Source organism: Bos indicus x Bos taurus, chromosome 25 (genome assembly GCF_003369695.1).
Source record: "Bos indicus x Bos taurus breed Angus x Brahman F1 hybrid chromosome 25, Bos_hybrid_MaternalHap_v2.0, whole genome shotgun sequence".
In the NCBI taxonomy this organism is placed as follows: domain Eukaryota; kingdom Metazoa; phylum Chordata; class Mammalia; order Artiodactyla; family Bovidae; genus Bos; species Bos indicus x Bos taurus.
In genome coordinates, this window is record NC_040100.1 from 26,502,279 (window position 1) to 26,508,278 (window position 6,000).

The window sequence follows — 6,000 nt, forward strand, 5'->3', positions numbered from 1 at the left end:
TATATTTAAGGATTTGTGAAGAAGAATATTCTGACAGAATGTGGTCCACTGGAAAAGGGAATGGCAAACCACTTCAGTATTCTTGCCTTGAGAACCCCATGAACAGTATGAAAAGGCAAAATGAGAGGATACTGAAAGAGGAACTCCCCAGGTCAGTAGGTGCCCAATATGCTACTGGAGATCGGTGGAGAAATAACTCCAGAAAGAATGTAGGGATGGAGCCAAAGCAAAAACAATACCCAGCTGTGGATGTGACTGGTGATAGAAGCAAGGTCCGATGCTGTAAAGAGCAATATTGCATAGGAACGTGAAATGTCAGGTCCATGAATCAAGGCAAATTGGAGTGGTCAAACAAGAGATGGCAAGAGTGAATGTCGACATTCTAGGAATCAGCAAACTAAAATGGACTGGAATGGGTGAATTTAACTCAGATGACCATTATATCTACTACTGTGGGCAGGAATCCCTCAGAAGAAATGGAGTAGCCATCATGGTCATCAAAAGAGTTTGAAATGCAGTACTTGAATGCAATCTCAAAAATGACAGAATGATCTCTGTTCATTTCCAAGGCAAACCATTCAATATCACAGTAATCCAAGTCTATGCCTCAACCAGCAACGCTGAAGAAGCTGAAGTTGAATGGTTCCATGAAGACCTACAAGATCTTTTAGAACTAACACCAAAAAAAGATGTCCTTTTCATTATAGGGGACTGGAATGCAAAAGTGGGAAGTCAAGAAACACGTGGAGTAACAGGCAAATTTGGCCTTGGAATATGGAATGAAGCAAGGCAAAGACTAATAGAGTTTTGCCAAGAAAATGCACTGGTCATAACAAACACCATCTTCCAACAACACAAGAGAAGACTCTACACATGGACATCACCAGATGGTCAACACTGAAATCAGATTGATTATATTCTTTGCAGCCAAAGATGGAGAAGCTCTATACAGTCAACAAAAACAAGACCAGGAGCTGACTGTGGCTCAGATCATGAACTCCTTATTGCCAAATTCAGACTTAAATTGAAGAAAGTAGGGAAAACCACTAGACCATTCAGGTATGACCTAAATCAAACCCCTTATGATTATACAGTAGAAGTGAGAAATAGATTTAAGGGCCTAGATCTGATAGAGTGCCTGATGAACTATGGAATGAGGTTCGTGACATTGTACAGGAGACAGGGATCAAGATCACCCCCATGGAAAAGAAATGCAAAAAAGCAAAATGGCTGTCTGGGGAGGCCTTACAAATAGCTGTGAAAAGAAGAGAAGCAAAAAGCAAAGGAGAAAAGGAAAGAAATAAGCATCTGAATGCAGAGTTCCAAAGAATAGCAAGAAGAGACAAGAAAGCCTTCCTCAGCGATCTATGCAAAGAAATAGAGGAAAACAACAGAATGGGAAAGACTAGAGATCTCTTCAAGAAAATTAGAGATACCAAGGGACCATTTCATGCAAAGATGGGCTTGATAAAGGACAGAAATGGTATGGACCTAACAGAAGCAGAAGATATTAAGAAGAGGTGGCAAGAATACACAGAAGAACTGTACAAAAAAGATCTTCACGACCCAGATAATCACGATGGTGTGATCACTGACCTAGAGCCAGACATCCTGGAATGTGAAGTCAAGTGGGCCTTAGAAAGCATCACTACGAACAAAGCTAGTGGAGGTGATGGAATTCCAGTGGAGCTATTTCAAATCCTGAAAGATGATGCTGTGAAAGTGCTGCACTCAATATGCTAGCAAATTTGGAAAACTCAGCAGTGGCCACAGGACTGGAAAAGGTCAGTTTTCATTCCAATCCCAAAGAAAGGCAATGTCAAAGAATGCTCAAACTACCGCACAATTGCACTCATCTCACATGCTAGTAAAGTAATGCTCAAAATTCTCCAAGCCAGGTGTCAGCAATACTTGAACCGTGAACTTCCAGTTGTTCAAGCTGGTTTTAGAAAAGGCAGAGGAACCAGAGACCAAATTTCCAACATCCGCTGGATCATGGAAAAAGCAAGAGAGTTCCAGAAAAACATCTATTTCTGCTTTATTGACTATGCCAAAGCCTCTGACTGTGTGGATCACAATAAACTGTGGAAAATTCTGAAAGAGATGGGAATACCAAACCACCTGATCTGCCTCTTGAGAAATCTGTATGCAGGTCAGGAAGCAACAGTTAGAACTGGACATGGAACAACAGACTGGTTCCAAATAGGAAAAGGAGTACATCAAGGCTGTATATTGTCACCCTGCTTATTTAACTTCTATGCAGAGTACATCATGAGAAATGCTGGGCTGGAAGAAGCACAAGCTGGAATCAAGATTGCTGGGAGAAACATCAATAACCTCAGATATGCAGATGACACCACCCTTATGGCAGAAAGTGAAGAGGAACTCAAAAGCCTCTTGATGAAAGTGAAAGTGGAGAGTGAAAAAGTTGGCTTAAAACTCAACATTCAGAAAACGAAGATCATGGCATCTGGTCCCATCACTTCAAGGGAAATAGATGGGGAAACAGTGGAAACAGTGTCAGGCTTTATTTTTTTTGGGCTCCAAAATCACTGCAGATGGTGACTGCAGCCATGAAATTAAAAGACGCTTACTCCTTGGAAGGAAAGTTATGACCAACCTAGATAGCATATTGCATAGCAGAGACATTACTTTGCCAACAAAGGTCCATCTAGTCAAGGCTATGGTTTTTCCAGTGGTCATGTATGGATACGAGAGTTGGACTGTGTAGAAAGCTGAGCACCGAAGAATTGATGCTTTTGAACTGTGGTGTTGGATAAGACTCTTGAGAGTCCCTTGGACTGCAAGGAGATCCAACCAGTCCATTCTGAAGGTGATCAGCCCCGGGATTTCTTTGGAAGGAATGATGCTAAAGCTGAAACTCCAGTACTTTGGCCACCTCATGTGAAGAGTTGACTCATTGGAAAAGATTCTGATGCTGGGAGGGATTCGGGACAGGAGGAGAAGGGGACAACAGAGGATGAGATTCCTGGATGGCATCACTGACTCGATGGATATGAGTCTTAGTGAACTCCGGGAGTTGGTGATGGACAGGGAGGCCTGGCGTGCTGCAATTCATAGGGTAGCAAAGAGTCAGACACGAATGACTGAACTGAACTGAAGAAGAATATGGGAATAAAGAGTTTTCATTGTGCAAGAAGAAAGCTACTTTTTATCCCTAAACCTCAGTGTCATAATTTCCATTCCTTCTCTATTTGGTGAGGCTTCCTTCAATTTATTCATTCCTTCAGTGTGGCTGGAGGCCTACTATGTGCCAAACACTGCTCCAGGCATGGGATATGGCAATGTATAGGACAGATGGAGTCACTACCCCCAGGAACCACTGGGAGAGTCCAGGTAACGAACAAATGAGTCAACACAGGAGCATATCAGACACTGATAAGAGCAGACAGTTACACTTTGCTCTTTATTTATTTTGATTTTATTGTACTTTTTAAATTGAAGTATAGTTACTGTGTAACATTATATATTATAGATATAAAATGGAGTGATTCACAATTTTTAAAGGTTATCCTCCATTTATAGTTATTATTTGGCTTCCTTGGTGGCTCAGATGGTGAAGAATCTGCCAGTAATTCAGGAGACCTGGGTTTGATCCCTGGGTTGGGGAGATCCCCGGGAGAAAGGAATGGCAACCCACTGTCCATGGAAGAGCCTGGCAGGTACAGTCCATGGGGTTGCAAAGAGTTGGACAAAACTGAGGGAGTAACTTATTGACTATGCCAAAGCCTTTGACTGTGTGGATCACAATAAACTGTGGAAAATTCTGAAAGAGATGGGAATACCAGACCACCTGACCTGCCTCTTGAGAAATCTGTATGCAGGTCAGGAAGCAACAGTTAGACCTGGACATGAAACAACAGACTGGTTCCAAATAGGGAAAGGAGTATGTCAAGGCTGTATGTTGTCACCCTGCTTATTTAACTTCTATGCAGAGTACATCATGAGAAATGCTGGGCTGGATGAAGCACAAGCTGGAATCAAGATTGCCGGGAGAAATATCAATAACCTCAGATATGCAGATGACACCACCCTTATGGCAGAAAGTGAAGAAGAAATAAAGAACCTCTTGATGAAAGTGAAAGAGGAGAGTGAAAAAGTTGGCTTAAAGCTCAACATTCAGAAAACTAAGATCATGGCATCCAGTCCCATCACTTCGTGGCAGATAGACGGAGAAACAGTGTGAAACTTTATTTTTTGGGCTCCAAAATCACTGCAGATGGTGATTGAAGCCATGAAATTAAAAGACGCTTACTCTTTGGAAGAAGAGTTATGACCAACCTAGACAGCATATTAAAAAGCAGAGACATTACTGGCCAACAAAGGTCCATCTAGTCAAAACTATGGTGTTTCCAGTAGTCACGTATGGATGTGAGAGTTGGACTATAAAGAAAGCTGAGCAGTGAAGGATTGATGCTTTTGAACTGTGGTGTTGGATAAGACTCTTGAGAGTCCCTTGAACTGCAAGGAGATCCAACCAGTCCATCCTAAAGGAGATCAGTCCTGGGTGTTCATTGGAAGGACTGATGTTGAAGCTGAAACTTCAATACTTTGGCCACATGATGCGAAGAGCTGATTCATTTGAAAAGACCCTGATGTTGGGTATGATTGAAGGCAGGAGGAGAAGGGGACGACAGAGGATGAGACGTTAGATGGCATCACTGACTAAATGGACATGAGTGTGGGTAAACTCTGGAAGTTGGTGATGGACAGGGAGGCCTGGCGTGTTGTGGTTCATGGGGTCGCAAAGAGTCAGACACGACTGAGCGACTGAACTGAACTGAACTGAGGGACTAACACTTTCACTTTACATAGTTATTATAAAATATTGGCCATATTACCTGCTATACATTGTAGTTTATTTTATACCTAACCCTTTGTACCTCTTAATCCTCTACCCTGCTATTACACCCCACTTCCCTCTCCCCCCCTGTAACCACTAGTTCGTTCTCTATTTCTGTGTCTGTTCTTTATGTTACAGTCACTGGTTTGTTGTATTTTTTAGATTCCACATGTAAGTAATATCATGGAGCATTTGTCTTTCTGTGACTTATTTCACTTAGCATAATGTCCTTCAAGTCCAACCATGTTGCTGCAAATGGCAAAATTTTATTTTTTTTAATGGCTGAGAAGTGTCCCATGGTATATATACGACATCTTCTTTATCCACTCATCTTCTGATGCACACTTAGGCTGCTTCCATATCCTGATAGTTGTAAATAATGCTGTGAACATTGGGGTTCATGTATCTTTTTGAATTAGTGTTTTTGTTTTTCTCAAAATACGAGTGGAGTTGCTAGGTCACATGTACACCTTGCTTTTTAAACGTCTCTATAGAATTTAATGATAAAAATCTATCTGTAAAAGACAGTACTGAGCTCTAAGGTTGGTGAGAAAGCCTAACTCCCTTAGCTTTCAAACTCACCATGTTTCCAGAAATGACAACGAACTTACTGAAAGGAATTGAAAATAGCATCTTCCTTGATCCTTGGGGTCCCTTTGGTGGGAGGAACAGAGCCTAAAGTGGACCTGTTCAAGCCCTGCTTTTCCCACTCACTTTTCTGGAGTGCTGCTGGTTTAGGAAAACACTTTCAGGGTTCGAGGTTATCTTCTAAATCAAGAATTAGCAGACTTTCTTTCTAAAGTGTCAGATAGTAAGTAGATTAGTCTTTGCAGGTCATACAGTCCCCGCTGCCATTATAATATGAAAGCAGCCAGTGGCCATACACAAATGCATGGACATGGCTGTGTTGTAATGACATTTTATTTATAGGCCTTAAAATTAAATTTCATATAATTTTCATGTGTCAGAAAAATTGTTAAAAAAGCTTTTCCAATCATGTAAAAATGTAAAAACCATTCTCAGCTGGTGGGTGGAGAGCTGGCTTTGGCCCAGGGGCCATAGACCATTGATCCTGCTCTGTAGCATCCCTCTAAAGGATCCGCTAGCCTCTGAACATCCCTTGTTCTACTCGTCAA